This window comes from Macrobrachium rosenbergii, chromosome 20 (assembly GCF_040412425.1).
Source record: "Macrobrachium rosenbergii isolate ZJJX-2024 chromosome 20, ASM4041242v1, whole genome shotgun sequence".
Taxonomy (NCBI): Eukaryota; Metazoa; Arthropoda; class Malacostraca; order Decapoda; family Palaemonidae; genus Macrobrachium; species Macrobrachium rosenbergii.
In genome coordinates, this window is record NC_089760.1 from 43,404,824 (window position 1) to 43,432,026 (window position 27,203).

A 27,203-nucleotide genomic window follows, 5' to 3' on the forward strand; every position below is an offset into this window, starting at 1 on the left:
TTATTTAAGGTTGAAGTTAGCCATAATCGTGCTTCTGGCGACGATATAGGATAGGCCACCACCGAGCCGTGGTTAAAGTTTCTAAAAGAATTGACTTGGCTCGTTTCTTTCTAAGGGCGGATTGAACGTCATGTATAAAAGGGGAAATCCATTAAAAGACCAAAAATCCACCAGGAAGCCATTAATGGGCCTTTATTATAGGAGATCAGAAATCTATTAACACATCTTTGTTATAGAAGACCGGCAATCCATTACACACCTTCATCTTAGAAAACCAGAAATCCATTACACACCTTTATTGTAGAACACCAGAAATCCATTACCTTTATTGTAGAAGACCAGACATCCATTACACACCTTTATTGTAGAAGACCAGAAATCCATTACCTTTATTGTAGAAGACCAGAAATCCATTACCTTTATTGTAGAAGACCAGACATCCATTACACACCTTTATTGTAGAAGACCAGAAATCCATTACACACCTTTACTGTAGAAAACCAGAAGTCCATCAGCACGCCTTAATTGTAGAACACCAGAAATCCACTAACCCACCTTTACTGTAGAAGACCAAGCTTTAAGAAAAGAGGAATAACACCAAAATGAAGTTTACATAATAAGTACCTTGTTGCTTAACAACTAATGCCCTTGAGACATCGAGTAATTCCTCTTCCCTCCCCTCCTCCCCTTCCCCCACCAGGTAGATAGGGAAACCATCCCTCAACTTTTGTTATAGAATTTCATATAATTTATTCCAGTAGACGACCTTCGGTAACCGAGTTCTCTCCTTCTTTTTCAACCTTGTAGTCTGTCAGTAGAAGGAATGACAGAAGGGATCTTTAGGTTCTGTGTTTGTGATGATTTAGACAGAATCCTCAAACTAATCCTTTTGCGGTAGGAAAGAAAATAGTGCCTGTAATAGTATCCTTATGATGATTTAGACAGATTCCTTAAACCAATCCCTTTAGGGTAGGAAGGAAAATAGTGCTTATTATAGTAACTTTATGATGATTTGGAGAGAATCCTTAAACCAATCCCTTTAGGGTAGGAAGGAAAATAGTGCTTATAATATTATCTTTATGATGATTTAGACAGAAATCCTTAAAATAATTCTTTTAGGGAAGGAAGGAAAATAGTGCCTATAATAGTATCTTTGTGATGATTTAGACAGAATTATAAAACTGACCCTTTTTAGGGGGACAAGGAAAATAGTGCCTATAATAGTATCTTAAATAAGTTTGAAGCACCTAGTTTAAGAAAATGATCTCACTGTTGACAATATGAACAGTCAACACCTCCTTGCTGCGAGTTACTTTCTCCCCTTGAATTTACTTTCTAAAATGCAGCTCTTTGAGACACGCCTTGAGCTAGCTTCCTTTTTTTATTTTTTAGCTAACTCTTTTTTTCATTAATTTTTTTATCATTCTCAAATAAGTTTGAACCACCCAGATGAAGAAAGTTATTTCACCACCTCTCTACTGCCAGTTACTTTCTCCCTTTGAACTTACTTTCTAAAATGTAGCCCTTTCAGACACTCTTCTAGCTAAGTTTCCCTTTTTAAATTTTTTTTTGTTTTTTCGTTTTGTTTATTACATAAGGCAGAAGTCTCATCACCCAGACACGCCTAGTTGCAGTCTGCTGTTGAAATGTTTGTAAATATCGTTTGTCTTTCGGGCAGGGCGGTGGGCGCCGAGAGAGAGAGAGAGAGAGAGAGAGAGAGAGAGAGAGAGAGAGAGAGAGAGAGAGAGTTTCTTTCTCTCTCTCTCATATATATAATTTGCTCTGGAGTTCCTTAGGTACTATTTCTTTTCCTATGGATGCAGCATTTATATATATATATATATATATATATATATATATATATATATATATATATATATATATATATGTGTGTGTGTGTGTGTGTGTGTGTGTGTGTGTGTGTATATATATGTATATATATATACTTTATATATATAAATATACATATATATATACACACACTGTATACTCGTATATATGTGTGTGCACATGTATGGTGTATTTATGTATGTCACCAATCAAGCAATTGCCTGACAGCTTCTCTTCTTTTCAATAACTCTCCTAACGAAACATATCCTAGCATTTCATTATCTCAAAATAAAAATCATTATTTTTATATATTCAATATGTTCCTCAAAAATTTTTCTTCCTCCTCTTTTCCCAAAGGTTATCACGTCTTCATCTCTTCCTTTCCTCAAACCGAGAGAGAGAGAGAGAGAGAGAGAGAGAGAGAGAGAGAGAGAGAGAGAGAGAGAGAGTTTGCACCAGTCCACAAAATCATCTGATGAAAGAATGTGTGTGTGTTTGAGAGAGAGAGAGAGAGAGAGAGAGAGAGAGAGAGAGAGAGAGAGAGGGAATGCGTATGTGTGTATGAGAGAGAGAGAGAGAGAGAGAGAGAGAGAGAGAGAGAGAGAGAGCGTTGGCTCACCATCAAATGCCATCTCTTTCGTCAGCTGAACCCAGAGCTCCATAACTTGCTATCATCATCAACGAAGATGAACCTGTGAAATATATTTCACTTTGCGTCCAATTTATTCCCTCAGGATCCCCGTAGCTAGGTAGTGCCGTCAGTGAACCTCATGCGGTGCACTGTAGGCATTACTTCAGGTTCTTTGCTGCGTCCCCTCGGCCCCTAGCTGCAACCCGTTTCGTACCTTTTACTGTACCTCTGTTCATATTCTTTCTGTCAGCTTACTTTCCACCCTCTCCTAACAATTGTTTCACAGTGCAACTGCGGACTCCATAGGTCCCAGTGCTTTGCCTTTGGCCAAAATTCTATATTCCATTCCATTCCTTTTCCTCAGGATAGCGGTCAGGGGAAAAATAATAAGAATCTGGAATTTGTAGGATCACTAGATAACTTTAAATATTAGAGAGTGAACATTATAAACAGGAGTGTTTATTACTCCGGGGACGGAGAATTTCTCAGTTTTAGTTTTCTGTAAAAGAAAACTATTGTGCCGGCTTTGTCTTGCCGTCCCCACTTTTTTCTGTCCGCACTTTTTCTGTCCGCCCTCAGATCTTAAAAACTTCTGGGGCTTGAGGGCTGCAAATTGGTATGTTGATCATCCACCTTCCAACCATCGAACACACTAAATTGTAGCTCTCTAGCCTCAGTAATTTTCATTTTATTTAAGGTTAAAGTTACCCATTATCGTGCTTTTGGCAACGGTATAGGATAGGCCGCCACTATCCATGGTTAAAGTTTCATGTGCCGCGGCTCATACAGCATTATACCGAGACCACCTGAAGATAAATCCATTTTCGATGGCCTTGATATTACACTGTAGCGGCCGTACAGAAAACTCGATTGCGCCGAAGAAACTTCAGCGCATTTTTTACTTGTTTTTTCTTATAAACTCTTTTGCTTTCGCAACTTGTTTGGGATTTGTGTCAGTGTAACAAATTGTGCTTGCTTTAGATTATGCAAGTGGTGAATCATTTAGATATTAATGAGGGGGCACTGAGTAGAATTGCCAGAGCTTCATAGACTTATGCATGCATACAGTATATTGCACACATGCACATCATATATATATATATGTGTATATATATATATATATATATATATATATATATATATATATATATATATATATATATATATATATATATATATATATATATATATATATATATATTTATATTTATATATAATATATATATATTATATATATATATATATATATTATATATATATATATATATATATATATATATATATATATATTATTATATTTTTTTTTTTATTATTGTTTCTTTCCAATATACATGTTTGCACGTAAAAAATCTTTACCAGCTATAAACATCTTACTGAAATCGATCAGATAATTCGTCATACCCACAGCACAATTTGTGCCAACTCCAGAGCCGAATATGCCCAGAATACTGGCACTGCATCCTAACTGAGGGTAGAATCAGCTGCTTGACTGAGATAAGGACATTCACTCTTTTAAACGTTATACCAAACATATATGATTTATATATATATATATATATATATATATATATATATATATATATATATAGAATCTACAAGTCACCTTTTATCAGATATATTATGTAAATGCAATAACTGCATTTCTCTCTCTCTCTCTCTCTCTCTCTCTCTCTCTCTCTCTCTCTCTCTCTCTCTCTCTCTCTCTCTTATATATATATATATATATATATATATATATATATATATATATATATATATATATGATTTATAATTGTATGTAATTGTAATCACCACAATGCCCTCTTAACTTCTCGAATTCTTCACACTTTTTGGATACGCTTGTCAATACAAAGCCTTAGATTCAAATGGAAGAATTTGAAGTCATTCTGATGTCCGGTAGCAAGATTCGAACCGCATCCACAGTATCAGAACGTTGCCGAACTTCGGCAACATGCCCTAGTCCTGATACTCCTGCTACAGACTTCGGAATTACCCCGTATTCTTAGATTTAGATCTTAGGCTTTGTAGTAACAAGCATATCTAAAAATGTGAAGAATTTGAGAAATTATATCACAAATATTATACATAAGCTCTCTACACCCTATGGGTGGGGCGGGGTAGTGCCGCCAGCACACCTCACCAGGTGCACTGTAGGCATTAATTAAGGTTCTTTGCAGCGTTCCTTCGGCCCCTAGCTGCAACCCCTGTCATTCCTTTTACTGTACCTCCATCCATATTCTCTCACTTCCATCTTCCTTTCCGCCTCCTCCTAACAATTTCAACATTAATTTCAGCGCTGCATGACCTCATCATCAGTTCCACTTGTATTTGTGGTTCTGTCATTCGATAATGATATCTTGGGAGTCGTTAAAGATGGCGTTTTTCTTGAAGCCTGACCGGTTCAGCTTTTGACGTGTGATTGATTTAATGAAACCTTGTTACCCCGTGTTGATGGATGCGATGTTTTTGTCGATCGGACATGACTGACCCAATTATGTTTCAGACAGGCTTTCTCTCTCTCTCTCTCTCTCTCTCTCTCTCTCTCTCTCTCTCTCTCTCTCTCTCTCTCTCTCTGTCATACGGGCATTAATACTGACACATTCCATCACTCAGCAGATAATTTTGTGGCCTGGTGCAGTCTCTCTCTCTCTCTCTCTCTCTCTCTCTCTCTCTCTCTCTCTCTCTCTCTCTCTCTCTCTCACACACACACACACACACACACACACACACACACTAACACACACACGCACACACGCACGCTTGCTCTTATGCCCATTCCCGCAGCAGATTTTGGTGAACGGGTGTAACCCCTCTCTCTCTCTCTCTCTCTCTCTCTCTCTCATTTTCCATGTGCATGCTTTTTTACGGACAGCACCAATTACCTGGCCTAGAAAATAGTTAATTAATTTCTTGAGGTGCGGCTTGTGGTTAAGTCTGGTTTTTAGGGGAAAGCGCTGACGTCATCAACTGCTCCGTGAGACCTAGGATGTGTTGCCTGAATTTGTGGCTATATTTTGATTTATTCGCCTTCTTTTTTTTTTTTTGAGCATCTTCTCTCTCTCTCTTTTTATATATATATATATATATATATATATATATATATATATATATATATATATATAATTTGTGTGTGTATGTATGATACTAGTTTCATCATTTCTCTCTTTCTTCTCTCTCTTTTGTATTTATATATATATATATATATATATATATATATATATATATATGTTTTATTTGTGTTGTGTATGAGAGAGAGAGAGAGAGAGCAATTAAGTGAAGATGAAACTAGTATGTGTATATATATATATTATATATATTTGTTATATAATACATGTGTGTATACATATTTGCACACTAGTTTCATCTTCACTCTCTCTCTCTCTCTCTCTCTCTCTCTCTCTCTCTCTCTCTCTCTTGCATAAAACATTTCATTGAAGTGCGTTGAAGCACGAAATTCAATATTGCTTCTCCACGCGAATGTCAAAAAATTACCTTCTCTAATTCGATTAAGTGTTTCTGTTTGTGCCCAGATTTCGGAAAGTTATATTGAATTTATTAAATATCAATAGTTCATGAAATTAATTACATTTCTTAATTATTCGATTATTTAGGTGTTATACGAATTATCATCATTCGAAGAGGGCGGACAAGTTAATAAGAATGAGGTGCCGTCAGTGCACCTCATGCTGTGCACTGTAGGCATTACTTAAGGTTCTCTCCAGCGTGCCTTCGGCCCCTAGTTGCAACCCCTATCGTACTTTTACTGTACCTCCTTTCATATTCTCTTTCTTCCATCTTGCTATCCACCCTCTCCTAACAGTTGATTCATAGTGCAACTGCTGTGAGGTTTTCCTCCTGTTACACCTTTCAAACCTTTTACTGTCCATTCCGTTTCAGCGCTGAATGACCTCATAGGTCCCAATGCTTGGCCTTTGGCCTAAATTCAATATTCAATTCAGTTTAATAAAGTATTTTTGCATGTAGCTGAATACTGCTGTATGAGACCATTACTTGTTGGTAAAATAACTTAGGACGTTTGTTATATAGATACCGCAATATACTGTATAATTTAAAAAGTAATGGTCTTGAGTAACCAGCCATCAGCAGTATTTACTTTCGGAAGATGGTGAGTACCTAGATATCAAAGTATACATATTTTATTTTCTATCATATGGATTAAGAGACTTCAGTATGTCAAATTTCGCGTACCCATTCTGATGCTTAAATTAGAAAAATAATGCAATATTCACATGTTCTTGACGCATTTCTAAATTGTCTATTTCTTGGGTGATGACAGTGATGCAGAATGATAGTACTGAGACGGTGAAGAAGCAAAAAGAGGAGAAATAAAAAGGAGAAAAATAGAAAAGGTCAAATAGGAAAAATGCAATGTTCACAAGTTTTAGACATGTTAACAACCCGTCCGTTTCTTGGGTGATGACAGAGTGATGCGGAATAATAGTAATGAGATGGCGAAGAGACAAAAAGAAGAAAAATAAAAAAAGATAAATAGGAAAAATGCAATGTACGCAACAAGCTTTTGACACATTTCCAAGTCGTCCATTTCTTAGGTGATGAAAAAGTGATGCAGAACAATATGAAGGAGAATGTTGAAGAAAAAAACAAGTGATGCAAAATGATGGTGAGAGTGATGAAGAATCAAGAAGGAAAAAGAAAAAAAAACAATAATTAGAAAAAATGCAATGTTTACAACAATTTTTTGACACATTTCCAAGTCACCCATTTCTTATGTGATGAAAAAGTGATGCAAAATAATAATAATAAGAGAGAAGAAGAAGAAGAAGAAGAAGAAGAAGAAGAAGAAGAAGAAGAAGTAGAAGAAGAAGAAGAAGAAAGAAATTAACATCCAGAAAAAACTCATCGCCACACGTAAACGTCATCATACCCACGAGTACGGGCATAAGTTGGCACGGGGAAAGCCTCTGGTGCCCAAAATTAGCCCAAGAACCTTTCGGGCCAAATTTAGCTGTCGAGCTGACGATTTTACCCTCCGAGTTTCCTTATCAGCTGATGACTTCGTCAGTTATGCTGATGATAAATAACCCACTTTTTCTCTATACTTTATTCAGACTCCATAAGAAATGCCCACCTACTTATCTTGAGTAATGAGTATTGCATAACACATACTTATCGCTTGACTGAGTCATAAGAAGCCTGTATGAACGATCACTTTTTAGTTTTCTGTACAAGAGAATTATTGTGCCGGCTTTGTCTGTCCGTCCGCATTTTATTCTGTCCGCACTTTTTTCTGTCCGCCCCAGATCTTAAAATCTACTGAGGCTAGACGGCTGCAAATTGATATGTTGATCATCCACCCTCCAATTGCAGCCCTCTAGCCTAGTAGTTTTTATTTTGTTTAAGGTTAAAGTTAGTCATAGTCGTGCTTCTGGCAACGATATAGGTACCAACAACACAGGCCACCACCGGACCGTGGCTTAGTTTCATGGGCCGCGGCTAAGAGTTTCATAGTGGCTGATGCCACTACCGGACCGTAGCTGAGTTTCATGGGCCGTGGCTGAGGCCACCGCCGGACCGTGGCCAAGTTTCATTGGCCCTGGCTGAGTTTTATGGGCCGCGGTTAAGAGTTTCATGGGCTTTGACTGAAATTTTCATACATCGTTATACGCTGTACAGAAAACTTTTTTTATTTTTCTTTTTTTACTGTACTCAAACTCTGTAAGAGTCTCCGACTACTCATCTGTAGTAACAGGTATTACATAACACATGCTTATCGCTCACTGCCCACCTGAGTCATAAGTAACCCGTATTTGCCCTTGTGTGTGTGTGTGTGTGTTTCCATGCCACCTTTCGTTGGCACTGCAATTGTTTATATCCGTTTATTATGGCTGTCAACTCTACTATTTATTTTTTTTCTGTCACTTTGAACAGCGCTGTTGTTATGTATATAGTATAGATATTATTATTATTTTATTATTATTATTATTATTATTATTATTATTATTATTATTATTATTATTATTATTATCTTTTTCGTTAACAGAATTGTGATTTATTTACTGGACGCAGGGAGGTTGTCTTATCAAGGCTCTCTCTCTCTCTCTCTCTCTCTCTCTCTCTCTCTCTCTCTCTCTCTCTCTCTCTCTCTCTCAAAACGAGGATAGTTATGATTTTTATATTAATATATTACATTAATATCATACGAGTGTGAATATAAAACATTAATATCTCTATTTTAATATAATATTTATATAAAATATCAATACTTTTATGTAAGTATACTGTATTTATATTACCACTAAAAACCAGAAGATTTCCAACAACCTAGCCTAAAAACACCATGGATTTTTCAAGACGTTAAACATTCTGCATAGTTTTCTTGCTTTGGTATATAATTTAAGCCAGAAATATCATTAACTTGCCTGTGGGTTGTGGGCTTGAGGTGGGGAGCAGGGGAAGGTGGTTGGGGGAAGGGGGCGGGGGGGAAGGAAGGGGTTGTTTGTGTTACCCCAAATTAACAACGAGGTTGGACAGGGAGGACGAAATTTTTATCAAATTTTATGGTTGTGACCCCGTCCTGAAGAGCAGTTTTCATATAGCATTTCTGGACGGTATCCAGCTGAAGCTAAGGACCTATTCATTACATTCTGTTGAAGGTTTGGATTCAGAAGCAGGCACAGGGACAAGGAAATGGTTCCCCATATTTTTATGGAAGGTTTCCAGCAGAGGCGTGGTTTGAACCCTGAAGTAGGTCTAGTGACAAAAAATTGTTCTTAGGCACAGGGACAAGGAAATTGTTCCCCACATTTTTTGGAGGGTTTCCAGTAGAGGCTTGGTTAGAACCCAAAAGCAGGTCTGGTGACAAAAATGGTTCGTCACAGTTATGAACATAAGTGACAGTATCAGTATTTGAAAGCTTGTTTATGATCCAGTGCACTTGGTATAAAGATTTCTGACACAATGAAAACATTTTCTGAGGAGAATTGTGGTTTTGCCCCTTATATTGAAGAAGTCAAATGAAAGGGTTAAAAAATGTACAGAACTTGGACTGCTAAAGACTGTAAAATTACCAGAGTTGCGTCTGGGTGCTTTGAAAGTAAATCTATGTACCTCAATGCACAGCAAGCAAATAAAAAAGCACCACTGTGGTTTTTCAGTGTTTCTTTTTTAGTCCTCAGTGAAGTTTGTGTGTTTGTGTGTGTGTGTGTTTTTTTTTTTTTTTTTTGCTTTTCATATCTATTTTCTATTTCTCCGCTTCCATTTGCTACTTTCGTGAAAAAAATGTGATGCAATGTGATGGTAAGGTTAGGCAAAATAGAAATATGTAATATGTAAGTTCAATATTTTTTCACAAAGATATCAGATGAATACGAATGGGAAGTGCAGAAATAGAAATTAAATGTTACAAGCAAAATAATTCCCTGAAGACTAAATAAGAAACTTGAAGAATCACGATGTGCTTTTGTATGTGCTTGCTTTGAGATCTATTCTGCCCAAAAATGGAAAACTGCAGTACTTGAAAAATTTTCGAAATGGAGATATGCCACCTACTGGGCTCGTTAAACACTAATACACAAATTACTGCAGTTTCAGAATGATTCTTCAATGCTTTCCGCTAGTATTTAGGGGGCCCCATTTGCAGTATCTGCAAAATCAGTGGTAAAGCAAGGGAAAACTGCAGTATCTACCATTTTTCTTAGTTTTGTATTTTTGGAGATACTGCGGTCTTCCATTTTAGGGCATTATTATCTTAAGTCCTTGTAGTGAATTGGTAGTTGTAATTTCAGTTAACCAGGCAAAGGCACGAGAAAGCGTTGACTTTTGACCTTAATGTCAATAAATCTCCATCAGATTTGCTTGAAGGAATCCTTGTTGAAGGTAATTTTACAGTCTTAAGTTCAAAATTGTTCTAATCCTTATATATGGTTTATGCAGTATCAGGTGCGGTATTGAAGCTCTTCCTAGAAAATGTAAGTATTGCATCAGAAATCTTTATGCAAAGTGCGCTGACAGCAGTTTAAATATTTTTGAAGTCTTTGGATAACCTGATCATTTTCCTTTCTGTCAAAATTCTTTAAACTGTTAGGAGAAGAGTTCTCAATACCATAAATCATTATCGCCTTTTTAGTTTTCTGTAAAAGAAAACTTGTGCCAGCTTTGTCTGTCCGTCCGCGCATTACTCTGTCAGCACTTTTTTCTGTCCGCACTTTTTCTGTCCGCCCCATTTCTTAAAATCTACTGAGGCTAGAGGGCTGCAAATTGTTATGTTGGTCATCCACCCTCCACTCATCAAACATACCAAATTGCAGCCCTCTAGCCTCAGTAGTTTTTATTTTATTTAAGGTTAAAGTTAGCCATAATAGTGCATCTGGCAACGATATAGGATAGGCCACCACCTGGCCATGGTTAAAGTTTCATGGGCTGCCCTTCATACAGCATTATACCGAGACACCGAAAGATAGGTCTATTTTCAGTGACCTTGATTATACGCTGTAGCGGCTGTACAGAAAACTCGATTTTACTTTTTTATTTTTATATTACCACTTTTTTATTACTTGTTAATAAAGCGTCTTTGTCTTTCATTTATTCATCTTTGTCTCAGAACTGTCCTTGACTCGTGTTTATTGCCTCTTACATAAATGGTTGAAACTGTCACTCTCTCTCAATCATCTTCTCATCCTATGCATATTCTCCTCCTCGATTCGAGAAGAAAAAGGAAAATAAAAAAGAACTCCTTCACTCCTTCCCACCTCCTCCATCGCCACTTCCCAAATTCCCACTTCTGTGTCCTCTCTCTCTTCTCCTTGGCCTTCCCCTACCTACCTACCTATCACTCCCTCCCCCCTCCTCCTCCGCCTCCTCCTCTTGTCGAACCTTCATTTATTGTACAAGTAACATAATTAGGCCGAAGCTTGCGCCCGAAAATGATGCAATAAAATCTGATTGAATTTTGATGAGGACAGAGCGCCTCAAAGATTGAACCCCCGGGCGAAAAAAGACGACGACGTTTACAGGGGGGAGGGAGGGGGAGCGGGGACTATAGGGGAGAGAGAGAGAGAGAGAGAGAGAGAGAGAGAGGTGGGGGGAGTAGGTGAGGTGTGCTAGGGAGGGTGAGATAAAGAGAAGAGGGAAGGGGATTATTGTGTGTAGAGAGAGAGAGAGAGAGAGAGTACGATGATCCCGTTAAGACGCTAAATGAAGAACCGGAGACACGATTGTGAAGGAATTACAAAGTATTATGGGATTGCACTAAGATGAAATCGTCATTTATTTACGCCTGACCTGACCTTGGATGACCTAACCAATGGAAGAAGATAAGGAAAGAGTTAGCCAGTTCATTTGCATGGTATGATGTAGTTTACATAACTGCTATGGGATTTTCATCATTATATTGTGTTTCAGATTTGGCAAATTCAATTAGCATTGTTTTTTAACTAAGAATTAATGGAATGTACAAATAAGCACCCATTAGATTGCTCAAACCTACAGTATGAGAGAGAGAGAGAGAGAGAGAGAGAGAGAGAGAGAGGTAAAGGGGAAAAATAAAGCTATCTGGCCATGAGAAATATAAAGAAACATAGAACATTCATATTTACACAACATGTCAATAAGTACTCTGAATGTATAATAAATGCGCAAGGCTTTAATCCCCTGAGAGGGGTGGTGTCATCAGTCCACCTCTCGCTGACCACTGTAGGCATTAACTTAGGTTCTTTGCAGTGTCCCTTCGGCCCCTAGCTTCAACCCCTTTCATTCCTTTTACTGCACCTCTGTTCATATCTTTCTTCCATCTTGCTATCCACCCTCCCCTACCAATTGATTCATAGTGCAACTGCTTTGAGGTTTTCCTCCTGTTACACCTTTCAAACCTTTTACTGTCAATTTCCTTTTCAGCGCCGAATGACCTCATAGGTCCCATTGCTTGGCTTTTGACCTAAATTCTATATTTAATTCACTTTAGTCAACCAGTTACCATCTGTATCTTAGCTGGCCTATGAGAAAGTTCAGCGTTTTTACGTTGATAGAAAACAGAGCTTAATGTAAAACATTTTTTTGTCCTGTTAAGAGTATTTATGATATAAAACATCGCTTAATACCAACAGTTTTGTGTCCTGTTAAGAGTCTGTACGTTTATACGACACAGGAGACCCACGAGCATGGTAAAGCTTTGATGCAGAACGATAAAAATCAGAGAGTGATTCTGTTCCTTCTCCAATATATACACTTATACTTACCCCCAGCACTCAACAGATGGCGCGCGCATCACCAAACCAGCGGGAATTTCAAATCAGATTATGGTGGGCGCGGTGTGAAACACGACTTAAAGAATGAAAAAAGGGAGAATGAAATTGTTTTGATGGTGAGTGGACATCTGTGATAAGAGGAGGGTAGGAGGTTGAGGGTGTAAAGGGCGGAGGGAGGGAAATAGCGTCTCTCTCTCTCTCCCCCTTACTTACTTTGAGGACAATGGACCTTGAGCGGTATTTTTAATGACCGTCGACAGCCTCTATTGGGTTGCCTCGACAGCCTCTATTGGGTTGGTTTCATCCGTAATTTGGGTATAAATTGACCATTAACTCCATTAGAGTGTGTGTGCTTGCCTGATATAAAAAAAAGGTCGTTGTTTATCAGTCTGGGTAGCGGCTGAAAGCTGAAGGCAAAAATAGAGATTTTTGTATAATCTTGTTTTGTCGTTTATGTCTTTTTAATGTATATATATATATATATATATATATATATATATATATATATATATATATATATATATGTATATATATATATATATATATATATATATATATATGTATTTTATATATATATATATATATATATATATATATATATATATATATATATATATATATATATATATATATATAAGGCAGAATACTCGACCCATTGCAAACGCTTTCATTTTATACTCTTACAATCTACCCTCACGAAAAATAAAAAAAAACCAACTCCCAAAGAACGCGGCCATTTCACAATACATACCCCCTGACCATTCTCCATCAAGCGCCGTTCCTTAGACGCGCCACTAAAACACTTTTCCGTTAGCTCTTGTCTTGTCAGATTAAATCACTAAAACGAAATTAATTATCCCTCCGGAGAAATTATATAAAAAAGAAAAAAAAACTCCCCGTGAAATATGTTCATCAGCGTTCATCTCTTCAAGTAATTCTATTATTCTCTCGCATCCTTAAAATTAATGAATCTTCAAAGGGGGTCTTTTTTTCCACCTGGGTTTTTTCTTTCTTCTTCTTCTTCGTATTCTTCCGATAATTTTTTTTCCCTCGTCGCCATTTTTCTCTCTCCTTTTATCTCATCTGAAGAGGAATTATTAAGACGCCATTTTTACCTCCCTTTTTCAGGCTAATTGCAGTTAACTATCTCGTTAATGCTGAGCCTTTTTTTTTTATTCTTTATGTTTTTCACTTTGTTTTTTTTTATAATGGAGGCAGAGATGATGTTTCAAGAATGGGCATTTTTTTTTAGAATACTTTAGGATTAGTTTTTTGCCAATTCTGGATTAACATTAAGTAAACCATTACAATTTTAGTGTCTACTCCATCCCTCGCGTATGCGAATAAGGCAAAAAGATACATTACGCTCTTACTCAATAGCTTTGTGTAATTATAAATGTATAAATTACAAATCTTGATCGAATAACACACCACCAACAATTTTCCTAACCTCTATAAATAACCCGATTTTTCCTGACGTCTACAAACCATTACATTACGACTTTTTTATCTTCGACCGCATAAATATATTTCTGATAGGTAGTTATCTATTCAAGAGTAAATTCCTGTCATTTGTCAACGGCTCTCCATTTCTCAAAAAGTGACCACGTCACCCCTCGCGTATTTTCTATCCCTTTTTTTTAATGTTTTTATATTGTTTCCTGGTGCTTCAAGCCATATTTTTCCTTTTGTATTCGAGACTTTTGTTCTTCCGTGTCTCTCTGTGCAAAAAATGTGGTGTCATTCTCTCTCGTTTTATCTTTTGGAATTTCTGTTTAATGATATGATTTTCGTCCTTTGTCGCCAAAAGTGATTTATGATCTTGCAAGCTCTGGGCTGAATCAGGAATATAATCGTCTTGATGCGCTGTGCAATTTCGTAACATTTTTCAGGTCTGTTTAGGACAGTTTTTCTTAATCTAGGGTGCGTCAGCAATTTTCCAGGGGAGGCCCGAGCCCTAGGGAAAAATAAGAAATTCTCTAATTATATTCGTAATTCTCTTAACAAGAGTGAGGAACTAATTTTCAGAGGTTTATATAAAATGCAAAAGTGTCGCCTTATAACATTAGTTTCTTATAGTCTACTACTCTATAGTTAGACTCGTTGGGCTTACCATATTTTGTAATTATTTACCTCCCTTCCGATCCCTCGAAACCCCTTCTCTTTCTCTCTTTTTTTTTATCATTTCCCTTTAAACCTGGGTGGGAATTTTACTCATAGATGCAAGGGGGCGTGAAGGAAGAACCAAATCTTAAAGGAGGCGTGGTAATAAAAATCTTAAGAACCACTGGTTTAGGACCTAACCTCATTTTAAACAGAGCCTTTGTGCTTATGATAAGTGATTGACTGAATTGTAAGAATTCTTGATTTTGTACATATTATTTTTGTTTTGTTTTACTTTTACAACTTAAAACCGTGATCTCACTAGATACACAGTGACCCTGGATGGTCTTATACCTGACGGTAGTATGAGTGACCTGACCTACTTTTAAAAGGCGCAGGTCCATTCTCCCCTAAAATGGAAGACTGCAGTATCTGCAAAAATACAAAACTGAGAAAAATGGTGGTTACTGCAGTTTCCCCTTGCCTTACTACTGATTTTGCAGAGACTGCAAATGGGACCCCCCTAAATACTCGTGGTAAGCATATAAAATCATTCTGAAACTGACTGCAGTAACTTGTGTATTAGTGTTTCACGAGCCTAATAGGTGGCATATCTCACTTTCGAAAGTTTCGGCGGCATTGTTACCGTAATGCAAAGCAAATTCAAAGTTTGTTACCTTTCTTTTTAACATATGACTTGATAATGAATCCTTTTATGGTTTAGATGTTACGTTTCCAGCGGGAGCACGCATCTGGTCATTATACAGTTACCAGACGATGAGGACAGAAAGTCCTTTGAAAGTTTGTACTTTTTTTTAATGAAAATTCCATTAGGTACTATTCTGTTTAAATGAGGTCTCCTGTTATTAAAGTTACAGATTATATATATATATATATATATATATATATATATATATATATATATATATATATATATATATATATATATATATATATATATATATATATATATATATATATTAAGCTACAAATGCCCTTTAATATCCAATTCGCTCTACCTCGGAAATATATTTTTATGTATGTTACCCAGAGGAATTTTTTAGTTGATAATAAGTTCATATTCTCGTGGGCTCGAACCACGGAAGACAAGAACTCAGGACTACAGTGACGCGCATTAAACCACACGGCCATCAATATATATATTTATATATATATATGTATGTATGTATGTATGAGTGTGTGTATGTACACAAACGTAAGTAGACACATTATCCCTATTCTTAAGCAAGGACTGGATTTAAAGTAGCCATCACCTCCGTTCTTTGTAGCACTTGAGAAGCCTGTTAGTGTCCAAAAAGGCACAATGTATGAAATCTTAATTACCCTTTCTTAATCTGCACTGGGTACTTCATAAAAGTAGCGTTGCAATTAACCTTTCCTGAAGATTTAGTTTCAGAATTTCAAAAAGAAAAAATGTATACATGCACATATGGTGGTTTTTAAGATTCTAAATTAAATGTATATTAGTATTAAAGACCTATAGTTAGAAAGTATGTCCCTTAAGAGAACGAGAAGTCTCTCTCTCTCTCTCTCTCTCTCTCTCTCTCTCTCTCTCTCTCTCTCTCTCTCTCTCTCCACTTCTAAATAAATGTAAACTATTATTAAAGACATACTTTGAAAGTAAGTTCTCTAAGAGAATGAGAGGCATCTCTCTCTCTCTCTCTCTCTCTCTCTCTCTCTCTCTCTCTCCACTTTTAAATAATGTAAATTATGATTAAAGACACACTTTGAAAGTAAGTCCTTTAAGAGAATGAGAGGCATTCTCTCTCTCTCTCTCTCTCTCTCTCTCTCTCTCTCTCTCTCTCTCTCTCTCTCTCTCTCTCTCTCTCTCCACTTAAACAATTAACTCTCCCGTCATCGCCTTAGGAGCAAGTTGAACTGTAGAAAAGCCCACTTGATTTGAACAACCAAAATCAAGGGAAGTTTAATTCATTGTTTGTTATTTATTTATTTTTATTTATTATTTATTTATTTTTTGCAATTTAGTGCCATCAGTTTCTGCTCCACCTTCGCCTTACTATTCCATCTTCCGTTTTTATCGCTTCCATCTCATTTCTCCGTTTTTATCGCTCCCATCTCATTTCTCCAGTTCTTTTTCTCTTCCTTCTTCTGCTGCGCCCACTGCTTCCTTCTTTCCAACCCATCAATCTCCCTTTCCTCCTGTTCCCCTCCTCCTTCCTTCCTCCTCCTCCTTCCCTTCCCCTCTTCCACCTTCGCCTTCCTCTTCCGTCTTCCGTCTTCATCACTCCCATCTCATTCTTGCAGTTCTCTCTCCCTTCCTTCTTCTGCTCCGCCCAATGCCTCCTCCTTTCCAACCTCTCAACTTTCCCTCCTCCTTCTCCTCCTCCTCCTCCTTCGCCTTCCTGTTCCATCTTCTGTCTTCATCACTCCCATCTCATTTCTCCAATTCTTTCTCTGTTCCTTCTTCTGCTCCGCCCACTGCCTCCTCCTTTCCAACCCCTCAACTTTCCCTCCTCCTCCTCCTCCTCCTCCTCCTCCTCCTCCTCCTCCTCCTCCTCCTCCTCCTCCTCCTCCTCCTCCTCCAACTAACACCTAGTGTGCCATAAAAAGCCTATTAATCCTTACAAATGACCTACGCAAAAATCCTGAGTGCTTCTAATCTTCTAATATGTGAATGAGTTGGGGGGGAAAATTAACCATTCTTCTTAAGTTTGCTGCTCTTTAATACGAATCGCTAATAGCGTTTGGCGCTAACACGGAAAAACACGCCTCCGTTCAGATGCCTGCGACCGACCCCGGCTTCGGCTCCGCGACCTCTTCGTTTCCCCGCTCCTCCGTTCGCGTAACGATCGTGCCGTATACGGCACGGAGTATTTTGATCTCTTTATCCCCCTCGGAATGGGCGGCATCCATTTGGGCGTCTCCTTCGGGCTCATCCGCGGGATAACTTTTCCGGCGGGGGATTAGAAAAATGGCGGGAAATATCAGCAGGATCCGAAAAGCCTGGAAAGGACTTGAGTAGGTAATTTTCAGCTTTTAAGACCCCTAATTAGAGAGAAAAGTATCATTATAAACCCTAAGTGGACGTTCGTTTAACTTTCTTTCTCTCTCTCTCTCTCTCTCTCTCTCTCTCTCTCTCTCTCTCTCTCTCTCTCTCTCTCTCTCTCTCTCTCTCGTTTTGATTTTTTCTACATGAGCCTTCATCGAGAGAGTGTGAGTTTATAAAAATGATGAAAAACAAAGCATTCACCCTTGCACACACACAGTGCTATTTGTGTGTGTAACCTGACAGCTAATGATTGGTATGTTGTACAATACAGGCACAGCTACTTTGTTGTATAATACAGGTATGTAAATCACCACTTTCACAAGAGCATTTTTCATTAGTTTATTTGCATTTACGATGCATAAATTAAAAATATCAATTGACAATGAAAGGAACTTGATATGACCGACCTCTGGGTTGTTATGCCAAGGTCTCTGGACCTTATTGTTTGGCTTCTTCCAGTTTTTCAAAATAAGGTCAGAGCTCCTGCAAGACATTGTTAGCCAAGATCTGAAGAATATTCTTTGGGCCTTGTCAATATCAAAGGTCAGACTGCATGCAAAAGGAATTTACAAAACTCGAAAAAAGTCCCTATCTAAACCATGTCTACCCCATAATGGGTAGCGCCGTTAGTATACCTCACGGGGTGCACTGTAGGCATTACTAAAGGTTGTTTGCAGCGTCCATCGGCCCCTAGCTGCACCCTTAACCTTACACATTATTATATTTATTCCTACATCCTTTCTTCCATCTTCTGTCCAACCGCTCCAACTCCCTCTTTTCATTGTCTTAAGACCTGAATGTCTAAAAGTGTCCCCAGTGCTTGGACTTACGGTCAGATTTTCAGAAATCAAATCAAATTACACTGTCCTCTGGGAAGGGTCAATTCATTCTGTTGTTTTCCGAGATTTCTGCGAGATGCTCATCTTTCGAGAGAACTTTGGGTACATTGCATTGTAGTAGAGCATTCTGTTTCTTTCGGAGATTTCTGTGAGATGCTCATCTTTCGGGAGAACATCAGGTACAATGAATTGCAGAAGAGCTTCCCTTTGCTTATCGGAAGCTGTTACATCCACCAGTAGGTCATATATCTATGTGATGTGTTTGTCTGTGAATCCTCCGTAGGGGGTTAGTGCCGCCAGTGCACCTCATGCGGTGCAATGCATTACTTAGGTTCTTTGCAGCGTGCCTTCGGCCCCTAGCTGCAACCTCTTTCATCCCTTATACTGTACCTCCGTTCATGTTCTCTTCCATCCTGCTGTCCAGCCTCTCCTAACAATTGATTCATAGTGCGACTGTGAGGTTTTCCTCCTGTTACACCTTACAAACTTTTACTGTCAATTTCCGTTTCAGCGCTGAATGGCCTTAGTTGCCCCAGTGCTTGGCATGTATGCCTAAAATCTATAAAGCAGTTATGGGGTGAATCACCAGCAAAATGAAATGAGTTGGAAGAAAGCAAGGAGTTGGGCAACATGGCCTTATACCAGTCGCTGCCAAGTGTCTCAGAAATATCAATGAGTAATTACATTTAAGTTTCGCCAAGGTATCTGTGTGAATGATCAGATTTGTGATAGAGCAGGATGCCACTGTATACTGGTTCTGCTTTCTGGAAACCGTACACCAGATCAAAAGAAAGGGGTTGACATTCCTAGTGTCCTTTTTCTTTCCTTACGGAGTGCCCAAGAGCAATAGTTCGTGCTGGCATAAGGCCAGCTTAAACTATTATTATTATTATTATTATTATTATTATTATTATTATTATTCAGAAAATGAACCCTATTCATACGGAACCAGCCCACCAAAGGGGCCAGTGACTTTAAATTCAAGCTTCCCACGAATATGGAGTTCATTTGAAAGAAGTAACAGAAGGTAGTAAGAAATACAGAGAGAAGAGGTCAGTTGTTAGAATTTGAAAAAATAAATTATCTAGAAGAAGGAGAGTGTTTTAGAAGTGAGCATTGAAGGTAGACCAGAAAGAATGACCAGTCAATGATTTGTCTTGCCTAATCTCAGAGCACGTTGTCGTAGAGATTAATAAAATTTTTGGGTGAAAAGGAAAATCCGTGCATTAGCGAACAATAGTAATTCGAGTATCACATGAAAGCCTTCTTAAGTAAAGGCTGAAAATTCTCACAAAAATAAAAGACATGCAATTAAAACTTTATTTCCACAATATCTTTAGGCTTAGGTTTCCCGTAGGGGGTTAATGCCGTCAGTACATCATACGTGGTGCACTGTAGGCATTACATATGGTTCTTTGCAGCCTCCCTTCGGCCCCTAGCTGCAACCTCTTTCATTTCTTTTACCGCACCTCCGTTCATCCTATCTTCCATCAGACTTTCCACCCACTGCTAGCAAATGGTTCATAGTCAACTGCGAGGTTTTCCTCCTGTTACACCTTTCAAACCTTCTTACTGTCAATTTCCCTTTCAGCACTGAATGACTTCATTGGTCCCAGCGCTTGGCCTTTGGCCCAAATAGTAATTCGTCCTAGAAATAGTAAATTTGCAATAGTCTGCCGCCGAACTTGAGATCGCTTCCAGTGGTCCGTTCCAGGGACTTGTTTTTCTTTCAGTCGTGTAAATATAAACACGCACTCCCAATACTTTTCAAAGGCATCTCGTTGTTGTAACAAGGATATATCTGATTAAACCTTAATTGCTTTGCGCGTAAGTAAAATTAATATTGTGATAACCCATTCTTAATTATGTCATTAGCAGGCAAGTTCATTATGTTGTTTCATTCCACGGAAAACTATTTAATTGTTTCGGCGTCGCCGGCGCACCTCACGTGGTGCACTGTAGGCATTGTTAAGGGTGTTTGAAGCGTCCCTCTTCGTCCCCCAACTGCGGCCCCTTTCATTCCTTTTACTGTAATTCCGTTCATATTCTCCTTCCATCTTAATTTTCACCCTCTCCTAACAATAGTGCAATTGCGAGGTTTTCCTCCTGTTACACCTTTCAAACCTTTTTACTCGTAATTTCTCTTTCAGCGCTGAATGACCTCACAGCTCCCAGCGCTTGGCCTTTGGCCTAAATTCTGTATTCTATCTATCTATCAGTGCTTGGCTCGACAGCCTAAATTTCCAATGCTTGGCTGGACGGGCTAAATTTCCAGTGCTTGGCTGGATAGGCTAAATTATCAGTGCTTGGTTTGACAACCTAAATTTCCAGTGCTTGGCTGGACAGGTTAAATTTCCAGTGCTTGGCTAGACAGGTCAATTTTACATGCTTGGCTTGACAGCCTAAATTTCCAGCGCTTGGCTTGACAGGTTAATTTTCCAGTGCTTGGCTGGACAGCCTAAATTTTCAGTGCTTGGATTGACAGCCTACGGTTCCAGTGCTTGGCTTGACAGCCTAAATTTCGAGTGCTTGGCTGGACAGCCCACAGTTCCAGTGCTTGGCTTGACAGGTTAATTTTCCAGTGCTTGGCTGGACAGGTTAATTTTCCAGTGCTTGGCTGGACAGGTTAACTTTCCAGTGCTTGGCTGGACAGCCTACAGTTCCAGTGCTTGGCTCGACAGCCTAAATTTCCAGTGCTTGGCTCGACAGCCTATACAATTCCAGTGCTTGGCTCGACAGCTGAAATCGAATTAGATCAATCAGTTCTTTTACCCGTCAGTATTTTACACACCGCTCGCGAAAGTCCCTTTTGGCCCATCACTTTCAATTTATTCAAGTGTGCCGTTCCCGCTCTTTTCATCGCCGTGCCCCCTTTTCATTTTTCGAGTTTTTAAGTGACGTGTATCTGGTGTTATGTGTCCAGTTTTATGATTGCATTTTGCGACCGGGAGTTTGATATCCGCTTGTAATTGTTGACAGCATTCTGTTTGCAATATTTCCGATAGCCAGATTCTGTCGCTCGGCTTTTTTGTTTGTTTGTTTGCTCTCTCTCTCTCTCTCTCTCTCTCTCTCTCTCTCTGGGCTAGGTTATTGCAGTGCTGTTTTCCTGTAAGTTTTGCTTTCCAAGATAGCTGATGGTATAATTTTTTATTTCTTTATTGTTGATGAAAATACAGTGTTGGATTTCAGTGTACGCGGCGCCTCAAGTTAGACATTCTTGTATAAGTACATTTCTTTCTAACATTTTTAGTTTTGTGTAAAAGAAAACTTTTGTGCCGGCTGTCCGTCCACACTTTTTAATGTCCGCCCTCAGATCTTCAAAACTACTGAGTCTAGAGTGCTGAAAATTGCTAAGTTGATCATCCAAATTGCAGCCCTCTAGCCTCAGTAGTTTTTCGTTTTATATAAAGTTAAAGTTAGCCATAATCGTGCTTCTGGCAACGATATACTATAATAGGCCGCCACCGATCCTTGGTTAAAGTTTCATGGGTCGTGGCTCATACAGAATTATACCGAGATCACCAAAAGATAGATCTATTTTCGGTGGCCTTGATTATACGCTGTAGTGGCTGTACAGAAAACTCGATTGCGCCGAAGAAACTTTAGCGCATATTTTACTTGTTATCTATATATGCAGATGCATAAACACACACAAACACACGCACAGTGTAACAGAGAGATTAAGAATAATATATTTGTAACGGAGTAAACTACACAACATACTTTATACTTTACGCCAAGAATATCGTTTTGTCGAAATTTTGGAAATATTTATAATAATCCATGATGGATGATGCTTAGGATCAAAGCCTATAAAGTATTCAGAAGATGAACCCTATTTATATGGAACAAGCCCATCAAGGGGGGCCATTAACTTTGAAATTATTATTATTATTATTATTATTATTATTATTATTATTATTATTATTATTATTATTATTATTATTATTATTATTATTATTATTAGGTCTTTCTTCTCTAGATCGAGAACGGGATATGCTGTATATCAGGTCCACAATAATATTCAATGGTATTCTTGTCGATTTTATAAAAAAGTTACAAAAAAGTTGCAAAAGCTTTCGAACCCTGTCCTGGGTTCATCTTCAGTCGAACTAAAAATTATTGACATAATAAGTAAATATGTTAGCTCCGGTTTCAAGTTGAGGTCGTCCACTGGTTCCACACTTGAAGCCGGAGCTAACATATTTACTTATTATGTCAATAATTTTTAGTTCGACTGAAGATGAACCCAGGACAGGGTTCGAAAGCTTTTGCAACTTTTTTGTAACTTTTTCATAAAATCGACAAGAATACCATTGAATATTATTGTGGACCTGATATACATTATTATTATTATTATTATTATTATTATTATTATTATTATTATTATTATTATTATTATTATTATCCAGACGATGAACCCTATTGATATGGAACAAGCCCATCACAGGGGGCCATTGACTTGAAAAGTGGTAGATACTTCAGTTTTCCTTTGCCTTACTACTGATTTTGCAGATGCTGCAAATGGGACCCCGTAAATAAAGCACCGAAGAATCATTCTGAAACTGCAGTAACTTGTGTATTAGTATTTCACGAGCCCAGTAGGTGACATATCTCAATTTCAAAAATTTTGCAGACACTGCAGTTTTCCATTTTAGGGTAGATTTGTGAAGTGGAGTCAATTTGATTTCCAAAAGCTACATCGAATCCTGCCATTGTTTTTCTTTGTAACAAATCATCCGAAGGAAATAATACCGTAAGGGGTATTAGTGCCATCAGTGCACCTCATGTGGTGTACTGTAGGCATTACTGAAGGGTGTTTGCAGCGTTCCTTCGGTCCCTAGCTGCAACCCCTTTCATTCCTTTTACTGTACCTCCATTCACATTCTTTATTCCGTCTTACTTTCCACCTTCTAACAATTCTTTCATAGTGCAACTGCGAGGTTTTCCCCCTGTTACACATTTGAAACCTTTTCACTTTCAGCGCTGATTGACCTCATAGGTCCCAGCGCTTGGCCTCTGGCCGAAATTTTATATCCCATTCTATTGTTTGTCTGACAATACATCATTCGCCATTGAAAATTTGAACTGAACAGGATGAGTCAGTTGAATGAATACAGGTTAATGTGAGATGGATTTCCCAGGGATTAAAAATATAGTGATAGAATATTATCTGTTCAGGGATAATCTGTGTCAAGAAATATTCAGATGAAAAAGAACTTTGATATTCCCTTGCGTTCGTGTGTCTGTAACAGTTTTTTAGAATATAATATATATATATATATATATATATATATATATATATATATATATATATATATATATATATATATGTGTGTGTTATTTGTGTGTGTGTAAGTATATAAATATCGTTTGTAGAGTATATAATGTTATACAAATGTGATGCTTGGGAGGATATAGCTTTATGTACGGGTAACTCACGTCAGGTACAGTTGTTGATTTTTTTTGGTACTAGTTTTAATAAAAGAGATTCAAATTTCTAAAGAGATAGGAAAGATACTGCATTTTTAAAATACTTTTCCAAAGTCCCCAGTTCTTCGCTTCCTATTGGAATCAGAACTAAAAAAATTAAACAGTTTTGTTTATGTCGAAAAGAAAAGAGAAAAAGTTGATAATGAGACAGGTCTTGAAAACAGTCTTCCTCTGCCCTTGGTCCTGTTTGCCTCGGTTGAACAGTTCTAAAAAAAAAAAGTAGAAACAGTTCGAAAAATATAGAAAACAAACAGTTTGGGAAAAATACAGTAATCAGTTGTAAAAAAAAGTAACTGGCAAAATTTTCGAAGAGATAGGAAAGTTTTAAGAAAAACTAAAAAAATTAAAACAAAAAAGAAAAGTTCGGAAAAAACAGTTCCAAAAAAAAAGCAAACAGTTCTAAAAAACAGAAAACAAAGTTTGGGAAAAAAACAGTAATCAGTTGTAAAAAAAAAGTAGAAAAATTTTGAAAAAACCGAAAACAATAATAAAAAAAAAAAAACAAACAGCTAAAGAAAAAACAGTTCAAAAAACCGAAAACAATAATAAAAAAAAACGGCACTAAAGAAAAAAAGCGAAAACAGTCAGGAGAAGCAAAAGCATCATCATCCCAACGTCCCTCGACCTTCCGAAGTCCAAGCCGGAGCCGGCGAGGCGGACGAGGAGGCGAGCCGTAAGTTAGAACAAATGAAGGACGACGCAGCGCTCTCAGGGTAAAAAAGCAATTAAGCCGGTAAGCGGCTCTTTCAGCTCGGGTTATTGGTGCAATTTTCCCGTGACATGTTTAGATAAGTCGGGCAGACGAGGAGGGCTCGTGGAGAGGGGCAAGATGGGAGGGGGACACCCGCCCCCCACCCATACAGGTGGAAGGAAGGAAGGAAGGAAGGGGGTCGCTTTCGGAAGGTGATTGGGAGCTTCGAGGAGGAGGGTATAGGGGGTGGGGAATGGATTCAGTTGGAGCCACGTTGAAAGAAAGGGAAAAGAGCTTGTTAAGGAGATTGGATGGTTGCTTAGGACACGTAGCTACGCTGGAGAGAGAGAGAGAGAGAGAGAGAGAGAGAGTGAGAAAGAGAGTCTTGTTTGTCATTCATTCCATCTCCTCACTGGCGCATCTTTACGTCTTCTTTTGTTTCCATCACTTGCAACGTCTGGGAAAACTTTCTTACATTTATTGATTTTAATTCTTTGTTTTCAGACGGTCATTTAGATTTTTAACTTATTTCCTTATTATGATAAATTCGTACTATCATCTGAAGAGGCTCTATAAATTCCTATGAACTAACCAGCTGCATCTGTTTTCAAATTAATAGAAAACGGGATTTTTTTAGTCCTATCAATCCAAGCTTCCGTATCTTTGCTACTGAATTCCTCGGCTTCCGTCAACCAGTTCCTGTCAGTATATAACCGTATATTTTATAGAATGTCCATTTAGATTCTGGAAATTTTGGAAATTCTGGAAAGTCTGTGAATGGAACTGAAAACCATAGTCATCCAGCGCACATCGGCCTAACGAGAGATTGAATGCCGAGCTTTTGGCGGGGTTTCCATTTTGGCGGGAAACTCCAAAGCGACTGCTGTCGGTGAACTAGGCCGAACAATAAAGTCGCTTTGCTTTGAAACTCGAATCTCGTCGTTACCGGTATAGCTGCCCGGTTGCGGATTAGTTTTAGTCCTGGTCACTAAACGGATAGGTCAACAAACCGGACACTTTTTTTTTTCGAAAGGAAGTATTTCAATGGCCAGTAGGTCTAAAAGAGAAGTGCGCAGATGTTCACTGTTGAACACGGATCTTATAGAGTGTATTTCGGGTATTCATACCCTCTAAACGTTTTCTTTTACTTTAAAGAGAATTTGAAGGCTTCTATTCACCTAAATGCATCTGTACATTATGTTTAGCTTCCTGCTTTCACATGGCGTCTTTGAAAATTAACATTTTGTGGGGTTTAAACGCTCGTAATTTGCATAATTTACCTGAGCTTAAGCATAAAAGACGAATGATTTTGATTTATGACACACACAGACACGTACACACACACACACACACACACACACACACACATATATATATATATATATATATATATATATATATATATATATATATATATATATATATATATATATATATATATATGAATATAGGAAAGTATGACTTTTCAAGTTATACGTGAATTTGGTACAACAATAATCTCAAGATTTATATATATGCAGCACTTAGCTGCAGAGCCCCAGTCAATTGTAAATGCCTCTGTTATTCGATCGTAGTTTTATTACAAGTTATTATGATAAAATCATAGCGTTTAGATTCTCCCACTGTTTAGAGAATATAGATACAACTTGGTCCATCTCGCAAGCATCGCCAGACGCCCAAGTCCATTCAGACTGATCGACGGTGGCGACCACCAGATGTCTCTGCTGTTTTTGTTTTGGTCTGCATCACTCCTTCCTGGGACAGCTTCTTCTTCTCCTACTTCTTCCTCTTCCTCTTCTTCCTTCCGCCTCAATCAGGCCTCATAGACATCACATCCAAGTTTAATTAAATGTCTTTCAAGCTCTCCATCAAAAGGAAGGCCCGGAACTTCTTTAATGGAGTGCCCAAGGCCTCTGTAGAGGTGCAGGAGGAGCAGAGAGAGAGAGAGAGAGAGTGGGGGAAGAGCCAGCGCCAAAGGACTGCCTGTAAAGGATGGGGAAAGAAGGAAAGGCGAGACTGCCCAAGGACTCTCGAGGAGGACGTCAAGGGGGGGAAGAAGGTTAGCAGTTCCCAAGGACTCTCCTTCAAAGGATCTGTTTCGGTAAAGAGAGGACTTAGAAGGTACTGTGAAACTAATAAAAAGTTGATCAACAACCAAAAAGCCATTGAATTCAACGAAATTTGCATACAAGAAAAGCTTTGCCCTAAAAGTATATATATATATATATATATATATATATATATATATATATATATATATATATATATATATATATATATATATATGGGTGTGTGTGTGTAATGGATTTCTTCACGACCAGTTTGAAAATTTGATGGAAACTGGTTTTATATCATAACAAAA

The 27,203-nt window shown here is 38.0% G+C and overlaps 1 protein-coding gene across 1 annotated transcript in view; it reads left to right on the plus strand.

Moving 5' to 3' along the window:
• Positions 1–27,203, plus strand: part of LOC136849320 (dnaJ homolog subfamily C member 24-like) — a 90,599-nt gene that overhangs the window by 28,991 nt on the left and 34,405 nt on the right. The window lies entirely within an intron of this gene.